The 9,594-nt window shown below is 41.8% G+C and overlaps 1 protein-coding gene across 7 annotated transcripts in view; it reads right to left on the bottom strand.

The window, feature by feature from the left end:
- Window positions 1–9,594, bottom strand: part of RAF1 (Raf-1 proto-oncogene, serine/threonine kinase) — an 80,275-nt gene that overhangs the window by 44,450 nt on the left and 26,231 nt on the right. For 6 of the 7 annotated variants that reach the window (XM_051627098.1, XM_051627094.1, XM_051627092.1 and 3 more), the window contains exon 2: window positions 7,156–7,247. The exons of the other annotated variant lie outside the window; for it this stretch is intronic. The gene's annotated coding sequence lies outside the window, so the exon portion shown is untranslated. The remainder of the gene's footprint in view (window positions 1–7,155; window positions 7,248–9,594) is intronic. 7 annotated transcript variants of the gene reach the window in all.

Genomic DNA, 9,594 nt, shown 5'->3' with positions numbered 1-9,594 from the left:
GCTCCCTCCGCCCCGCGCTCCCCTCCTTCCCGCTCCTCCTCTCCCCCTTCCCCGCCCCTCAGGCCTGCCCCGCCGAGCGCCGAGCGGCCGCCGAGGCCCGTCCTCCCTCCTCCTCCTCCTCCTTCTCCTTCTTCTCCTTCTTCTTCCCTCCTTCCTTCCTCCCCGGCCGCCATTTGGCTGAGGCGCCGCGGCTGCCCCCGCTCCTCATCCCGCCCGGGGAGCGGCCTGGGCACGGGGGGTGAGCCCCGGGGCACCCGCCTCAGCGCTCCCCACAGCCCGGCGGGCCCTGCCGCCTCCTTCTTGAGGGGGGACGGTTATTTTTTTTAAAAAAGAGGGGCTTTCTCGGCAGCGAGGGAGCTTCCCCCCCCCTCCCCGGGCAGCCGCACCTGCCTCCTGGCCAGAGAGCAGAGCCCGCTTCGGGAGAGGGAGCAGGAGTTTCCCTCAGGGGTGGGGTGTGAAGCGCCGGGAAAGGGACCTGAGGAGAGCTTTTTTTAAAAAAATAAGGGAAGACAACTCGCGTGCAGGCTGTTTTCCTGTCCCTGAGGGCAGCGAGGAAAAGGGCTGCGCTGCCCGCCCGGCTGCACCACCAAACCCGGCCCTTTCTCAGCCCGGGGTTGCGGGTTTCCAGCCGGTTTGTCATCCCCAAGCAGCGCGTCCCAGGAGGGAGCCGTGGCTGAGGAAGACATCTCTCCCGGGGCCGCCGTCTGAGCTGCGTTAATTGTTAATTAAATCGGCGCTTCTCCGAAGAGAGCCGCCGGCAAAGCTCTGCCGGCCTTGCTCGGGATTGCTCTGCAGGAGGTTTGTTCTGATAGAAACCGAAGCTTGATCTTTTGAGGTCCCTTCCAACCCCTAGGATTCTATGATTCTATTCTATGATTCTATTCTATTCGGCTGAAGGCACGTTAACCTCTTAGAGGCAGAGCGAAGGCAAGAAAAACCCCAGCACTGCTGGTTTTGCCTCTTCTAGAAGAGGCAAGTTAGAGAAAAAAACAAAGTCTTCAGCTGCTGGTGCCCTCCGGGGAGAAGTGCTAAGGAATAGGAACTTGGAATGGGGATGGCAAGCAGGAGCTCCAGAAACAGAATTTTCTGTACCCCTAGAACACTGCTACCCAGTATTTACTGCTCTACAAGCTATCCACTCATTCCAGTGTCATAATGCCTTCACTTTATGTGGCATTGCTAAAAGACTTAACTTCTGCAGCACTCTTACAAGCCAAACCACACGGAGGCTTCAGCCTTTCTCTTAGGAAAAAACACTTCTTTTTCTTTTCCCCCTTGCCACGGGCTTAGACCTACCAAAAAAAAAACCCAGGAAAAAAAAAAAAAAACACATCCAGACCAAGCTGGTATCTACCAAGGGCTAAATTTGTGCACCATTCTTTTCAAATTCTTACATAATACCTTTTCTCTGAAGCATCACATTTAAACTGAAAGAGTCCTATGATGCACATACACAGTTTACATGGCTTTTAATGGGAGCTACATCTGTGTATCTGTGAGAGGTGGTCCAGGAGAAACAAATAAACTCAAAGCAATGGGTCTAATAAACATTCACATGGCTTAAGTCTAAGCATATCCATGAAATGTGGTAGCCAGTAGTAGTTTTTGGCAAAATAGGCAAAAGGAGCTTAAAATAGTGTAATGTGAAATACAAGTAAGAACTTGCCATCAGAATCTTGAAAGGACCAGAAAAGAGGGATAACCACCTCAAGAAGGGGTGGTTTTGACAGAAGACTGTTCATAAATTTTTACACTTCTTTTAAAAGAGCAGAAGGATCAAGGATTGTAGTAGTGGAACAAGTGAACACAGATATGGAGGAAAGGAGGCCAAATCACAGAGAGATCAACAATGTGGCACATGCAAAGTAATACAGTAATTTCAAGAAAGAAAATGAAAAGCAAACAAGGAAGCCAAGCAAAGAAACTCAAACATTGTTTAACAGCCTAGAAGTGAAACAAAAATTGAATGAACTTTCCAAAATAAACTAATCAGCATTCTTCCTGAGGTTGTTCTGCTTTGTGTTTGTGTTTAGTGATTGTGTTTCCAACGTGTTTAACATGGGAGTGTCCAGGTATTAGACTTTCACTTGTCCAGGCATACAATCACATTTTACATTTTCACCAGCTGAAGGGTTTCCTACCTCTATAAAAAGCAGTCTGGGAACTGATTAGGAAGCAATTAAAAACCAAATGAGAACCAGTACCACTAGGGCTTAGAGGGGGCCTGTGGCAGGAGCTATTATTGTGAGATGTTAGGCAAATCTGCCCAGTGGTTGTAGCCTTGGGAGCTGCCTTTCATCCAGGGGACATGTCACACAGGCAAAGCCACCTCAGCTTCACAGACTTCAGTTTCCTCATAGTTAAAAATGGGATGGGTGAGACTGAGTGACCATCTTTGAGAAGAGTTCTACTGTTGACTGCTGAGAAGAAGCATGTAGCAGTTAAACCTGTTATTTATTCATCGTGGGTCAGTCAGCTATGTGCAACATTCAGCTGTTCCTAGTCTACTTAACTGGGATTACCTGGGAAGTCTCAAAAAATATGAAATATTTTAAGTGGCATTGTATAACCTCAATTACATATTTAGTACATAAAATACCTACATTCAGAAGAATGAGCAGCAAGAACAAGTAGCATGCAGTTGGCTGGGAACAAGAAGAAATGCATCTACACACTTTAATATGGCATTTTGCATCTCAAATCTTAGTCCCTCATGTCCTCAAGCCAAGGATTGCTATGGGCAAACTAAAGCATTGTACTTCTGCATGTGATTTCAATACATGCTGTAAATCAGCCTCTTATTCCCCATTGATTTAAGTCAAGTTAGACAGAAAAGAAGTCCAACCTACAGATGCCATGAAGAGAGTGACCTCAAACAAAAGTTAGCCACCTAACTGCTCCAAAAAAGGAATTTCTGTGATGGTGCATAAGCTATTTATATTTTATAGTTCAGCTGAAAGATTTTAGTATTTCCCCATGTCACTGAAGTGATCAAAGATTAGGGGTGAGAATGTAACTTATAGTTTGGGTTTTTTCATGCATTGTAGCATTTCAGTTGCATACATTACTTTACAACAGTAGGACATCTTATATATAAAGCTCTTAACAAAGCAGTGAACTTGTTTTGCTGGAGTGGAAACCGTGGCACAGTCTGTTCACAGTAATTGTTTCTGTTGTTTTATCCTGAACAGGCTTCTTTTTATTTTATCCATATTCAGCTAAATGCAGTTGCTGTTGGGCTGTCTGCTGTGCAGACCTTCCTCCAGTCTGTTCAGCATCTCTTCAGCCAAAGAGTGCAGCTAAATCTTGGGAGTTTTTTTCCTTTTCCTTATGAAAAGAACACCTGAATTCTCATAGGCACGACACAAAGACACCTCCTTCCAAAAGCTTCAGTTCTTATCATGTCATAGGTGAAGCATGTAGTGACTTCATTGCTTCCCTGGAAAGGCTGGATTCTGGAAGCAGCCCATTTGAGTAATGACTGCACTCTGGGAACTCAGGGGAGGTCAGTGAGGCCATGGGATGGGGTCACAGAGGTTTGTGTGGCTGCAGGTTCCACCCCCGAGGACTTTCTGCAGTAATTCTGCATCTCAGTGGGAAGTCACGTGCTCTGCCATACAGACCTATTACGCTGGTGTTACTTCATGCTTCAGTGCCTATTTTAAAATTCATTTTAGTTTACTTACTGCATGGTGGAGCCAATTTAAGTGCTGGGAGACAGTTACCAAGAGCTGTCCTGCAGAGCTTCTTCAGCTCTACACACACACACCCGGTGACACGCACTGCCCCAGGGAAGTACTCGTGCCATAGCTGCCTCTGCAAGTTGGGCCTTCTTTGCTGGCCATTTCATTCTGTATATAAATTGAAGTTATCCTCTATTTTTTTCCTTTCTTCTTTTTCACTGCTTTTCATTGAGAAATACATTTCTCTAAAAAACACATGCAGTTCTTTGTAATGTAAAGGACTATAATCCTCTACAGGTTTGTACATTCTTCCAGAATCAATTCTGTCTCTTAACACTATAATCCATCTGCTATCTATTCATACTTGTATGGTTCTTGGGCTGTCCTTATATAAACTTAACAATAAAAAATACTTGATGAAAACATCAACTGCAGTAGATTTTCAATGCAAGTTTGTGAGGGAAGAATTTGGATTAAAATTGAAACAGATTTTCATTAAGCCTGGTGGTAGTAAGCTCTTCTGAGAGAGTAGCTCTATGAACACTAAGCAATAATATCTTACTGGAAAAAAAAAAAAAAAAAAGAGTTATATTACCCTTTCTTCACTGATAATCTTGCATGAGACATTCCTAAAATTTCCAACCATCTCTTTTAACAGTTTTCATTCCTCCATATGCTCGTACTATAATTTATGGTATTAGAGATATCCAGTGTCTCTGGGCTTGTTAGATGCAGTGCAGCAGAGAATTTCTGCTTCTCCAATTTCAGGGCAATGCTATTTGCTTCTAGGAAAATTCAGAGGCACAACACTACCCCAGCCAGTTCTCTCAGGCTCTTCTCCAGACAGGAGGAGCCATTTGCTTTCCTGAATTTCAGATGGACTCATTTGCAGGACACTTTTGGCCGAGATTTAATTTTCTTCCACTGTGAGAAGAAGTTGACACATAAGAAAGCTGGTCATAAACTCGAAACCTGAGATGTAAAGCTCAGGTCCTGCTCACAGACAATTGTCCCTACTGCACGACTCAGCCCCTGGACTCATGTGCTGTTAGATAGTGTGGCTGCCTGTTTGTTTGCAAATGCAGAACAAGCTGACTGGGGGAAAAAAAAATAAATTAAAAGAAAAAAGTCAGTAAAGCCACGTGGTTTCAAAGTGATCTCTGTTAACTGGTGTCTGGCAGGTAGAGTTATCTTTTCTGAGGTAGCCTTAGCTGTGCCTTTTCCCTGGAGCTGGGGGGAGAGCAGTTAGATTGCCAACAGAAGGATCAGGAGTCACTTTCCTTTCCTCACAGACAAAATTTAGGAAGGTCCAAACACACGAAACCAATGGGTACACCACCAGATCCTGAGCCTGTCAGAATCTCAAAGCATGCAGGTAATTATAGAATAAGCTGAACTGATGAATGCTGTCTGCACAGTGAACACTCAGTCTGAGTAAGCATCACTGGAGCTGCAGCAGGGAAAAAAAATAAAAATTTAGGCTTTAATTTGTTGCTATTTGAACAGTCATTCCTGCTTCACAGACAATAAATACAGCACTTTGATTTATACATGTATTCTATTTTTGAAACCTAACCCAACTGGTTTAATTGGTTTATTTTGACTTTCTGAAAAAAAAAAAAAAAAAAAAGCCTAACCACAATAAAAATCTATTCAGAGCTAGGTATTACAGTTTAAAAATAACAAAGCATAAACAGCTCTTTCCTGACAAACATTTTTAAAGCCCAAACTGAATATATAACGAGGATTTTTCACTGTACCTGATAGAGACCTACATAAAGAGACTGATCATCTGATTTGGCTTGACCTCAAGATATGAGTGATTTCCCCTGTGCATGGGCAATTTCTAGTGTGTGGTAACTGGCCTGCATTCAATACTTTGTAGCTCTGGAAGTTTTTGTGATAATGTACAGGAGGGTGATGGTGAGTTTTCCTTTTTCTATGCAGAATTGGGAGCATCCAACCAGTAGCCACAGGGTGAAATAGGAAGATGTGTGTGTGTGCACGTTCAGAATATAAGGAGGGATGATAGCAAAAGGAAAATATGACAAACTTCTCTTTATCTTTTAATGAATCCTAGTTGTTGTAATTCTTCATCAAAATGCCAAACATTTATAATTTGGATGAGGGACCTATTCTGGCTGTCATGTGTACAGAAGCACGGGCTGATGTTCCTTTTGACATCAGATTCTGCTTCCATCAAAGGCAGATCCTACAAGACAAGGGAACCCAAAGCAGTCTAGCCAGTGGATCTGTCCAAGCTGCTCTCCTGCACTGCTCTTCCCAGATAAAGCCAGGGTAATTAGAATATAGGTAGAAGGTTATAAATTCCTGGCACCATTCAAAGGTTCAGTGTATCTACAAGAAGACAAAAGTCCATTTTAGCCATGTGGATACATTCATGTGCAGAGAGAAATTAAGCTCTCATGTCCTGGATTCTGTTATAAAAAAAGCTATGCAAGGTAAAATAAATAAGTTTTTTTAAAAAAAGAGAAGTATTTGGCTTTCAGCACAAGCCTATTTATCCGTTGTCTTTCAAGTTCATCTCAAGCATTCAGATAAACAAAGATAGGTGATCAAAGGCATACATTCCCTTTGGCAAATATACCCACCTTTTAGCTAGCCTTTGATACTTTGTACCTCAGTATCATGTGTAGCAAATAGTGCTTAGAAAGGGGATGGCAATTAAAAATCTTGTTGCAAGCACACAGCTTCAGAAACAGTGTAGTAATGGAAACGTGACAACACCGAGAGGTGATTGTTGAGCTGATGAAGCTTGGTATCTGTGTAAGTTGGTGGCAGACCTGTATGAGGCCTGCTGGTACCTGGTGTTTCAGAGCTGGGCTAAGGTGAAAATCCCAGTCTCTGCTGGTGGCCCACGTCCCTGTGACAGGGATCAGTGTTGCTCATTGTTCTTGCCAGCAGAGGAATGCAGCAGCAGATCTCACCACGTGCAGCTCTGTGAGGTGATACACTAGTGCAGCTCTGCTAGTTAAAAAAGAAGCTGCATGTGTGTATGGCTAATTTAGTCTCTTTATTAGGAAGGCTGGGGATGTTTTTGTCAGGTGTTTGGTGTCATTTGTTGAGGCTTTGTTGTTGTTACAACTTCATTTTTCTCAGGCTGGCCAGTGGTGGTAGCACTGGTGATATAAATGGGGAGATGCTTTCCCTCCAATGGAAAAGGCAATTCAATCCTCTTTAAAGCTTCTAATGCAAGGGGATGTTCATTTTGGTCTTATTTTTTGTAAGGACTTCAATTTCTTCTTTGCAAGATCTTAAAAACCCAAAACAATGCTATGAGCAAAACAACTAAATTACTTGAACAGTAATTAGCAAGACATCAGGTCGAAGGAATGCAAACATACGAGTCTGTTGCTGTGCCTCACTGCAAAGCTCCAGCATGCTGCATTAGTACACTTGTTAAACCTTTCAGCAGTTGCAGAGAAATGAGTATCAACACGTCTGGTTGTACCTGGGTATTTTTAATACTTCCAAGATGTGTATCGAATACTCAGATGGATTCAGATCAGTGGCTTCAGACATTCCTTAGCTTCAAACTTCTCTCTGGTGGAGACAGAAGCTTTCTGTTAGCAACAAATTATGCAAGCCTTTCTTCTGCATGTCACCCAAACAGTGACATCAGCACTTAAGTAACTGCTAAAAAGATTATTATTGCTGAGACATCAGTTTTATTTGATAGTAAAGGCAAGTAAATAATTAAAAAAGCCAAGTCTTTTGGAGAGTAAAGCCCTGTTTTTCAGAAAGTAAGCATTGCTAACATCTTTGTGAGTTAGAGCAACCTGATTCTGTGTTCTCACACTAGCTTTCAGAGAGGAAATGAGAAAAAGGGTATTTTTTTCCCCTTACATACATGACATTGTATGGAGGGAAAGGAACAGCAAATTCATGTTGCCAATATATAATATATTTTCACTTATCATTCCAACCTGGGGTTTGCTGGCTTCAACATAGCAGCATTTGAATTATTTTACAGATGCCATGCTGTTACCTGGATTCTAAAGAGAGTAATGCTTGCAGGATTATGGGGTCAGTGGTGCTCCATGGTGGTTCTGTAATTACAGTTAAATCTTTCCTGAGGCAAGCAAGGTGAAACTCAGAAGCATTAGTGCTATCTGAGGAGGATCAATTGCCCAGACATCTCCCCAAGCCACACTTGACAGATACACCTCTTTTAAGACAGTCTCTGAAAATAAACTAAGGTGGATTTTTTTCTTTCTCTTGTGAAGGCCACACAGAGAAAAAGAAGCAGTCTGACCAGAGAGGCTTGCACTGGTCATGCAGCCTTCAGATGCTTTACACCAGTCTCACATACTTGACCCAACGCTCTGGGTCAATTCTCTGACTTTTTGAAGCTTTCAGGATCCCAGATTCAAAAATTAGCTATTTTAGCTACGTATTTGGGCGAAACATTCTGCACAAAGCAACAAAGTTATTTCCTCAAGTAATGGATTTTAATTTATCAAGATTTCAAGTAGGATCATGCTCTTAGCTGACAAGAATGCAAGCAAAATTATTTGCCTTTTCTTTCCCTGGGCTTCATTGACTATTTGATAACACACAGTCAGCTAAGCTCATTTTAAAATAGGTACTGGTGATTACAAACACAGTTTTGTTCCAGTTAAATACTGCATATTTGTAGAAGTTGCCAGAATATTTGAAAGATGGGATGCCTTATATATAAGATAAATTAAATGTATTTTAAATTAGCATTTCACACCTGCTTTGTTTATATGTGGGAGACATCAGGATATTTCCATTGAAATCAAGGTCTAAGCTCAGATTTTCAGCACTATCACAGTAAAGCCCATTACTGAGATTATTTGCTTTTATAGCTTTCTGTATAATCACTAGACTTCACATTTTAACACCTACAGTTGCACTTCCCTGCCTATCAGAGATGCAGGAAGTCAAGATTTAACATAGAATTTTGAGATGGGGAATAAAAAAAAAAACACACACACACACAAACCAACAACAAGCCACAGAATGAAAAAAACCAAAAGCAAACCATACACAACCTTGGAACATAAAAGGATAACATAATCCTTATATGTCAGTAGCTGAGCACAGGATTTACTAAATTTAGTGAATTTCCTGTTGGTAAACTGACTGTAAGAAAGAAAAATTCTCTCTTCCAGATGCACCTGGCACTCTGCTTTGCTTCCAGGTGCTTTCCAAGGTGGGCCATTGCTTTTAAATGCATAACTATGTAATGATACATTCCAAGCATTAGTGCAATTAATTTTCATCTGAACACCCCTTAGAGCAGTCTGGTGTATTTAAACATCATCTGTGCAGAGCTTTAGCATCATGCACTGCCACCACTGTGGCACCTTCTCCTTGCAATTTCCAAAGTGGTGAAATCTGATATTACAATATATCCCAATTCTTCTGGTATCTGGTGGAGATCAGTTACTACAGTCAACTCAAGTGAAGGATGCTGAGTTACTGTGCACATGTGTTAGCCAGTATTTTATATTTACATGGGTTTTAAAAAGCTTCCATTTATCCAAAGGAGTGAGAGATGGCAGCTCGTTCATACATTTAAAAAACACAATGAAATCTTGCATCTAAGTGGCCAGGAGGTAGAACAGGCCTATTCCAGAATCATGTCCATTTCTGTAGCAATCCTAGGAAACCTTTGGGTATGGGTAAGAAATAGGATCTATTCTCATATTTGGCAAAGTACAGTTAATAAAATATAAGAAATCATAGATTGATTTAGTTTAATACAGGCCACGTAATCCATTTGAGTATTTAATTTAAACAAGTGGAAAATCCTACCCACTCCTAGGGGTAGGAAATAGACTCGAGTGATTAAAAATCTTCTGGTTACTTTTCCTGGTAGCTTTTTGTTGCTTGTTTTTGTAGGAAGTTGAGAATTCTCTGA

The sequence above is a fragment of the Apus apus genome, chromosome 9, assembly GCF_020740795.1.
Source record: "Apus apus isolate bApuApu2 chromosome 9, bApuApu2.pri.cur, whole genome shotgun sequence".
NCBI classification, from domain to species: domain Eukaryota; kingdom Metazoa; phylum Chordata; class Aves; order Apodiformes; family Apodidae; genus Apus; species Apus apus.
The sequence above is the reverse complement of the archived record's forward strand: the minus strand, read 5'-3'. Positions and strand labels throughout refer to the sequence as shown.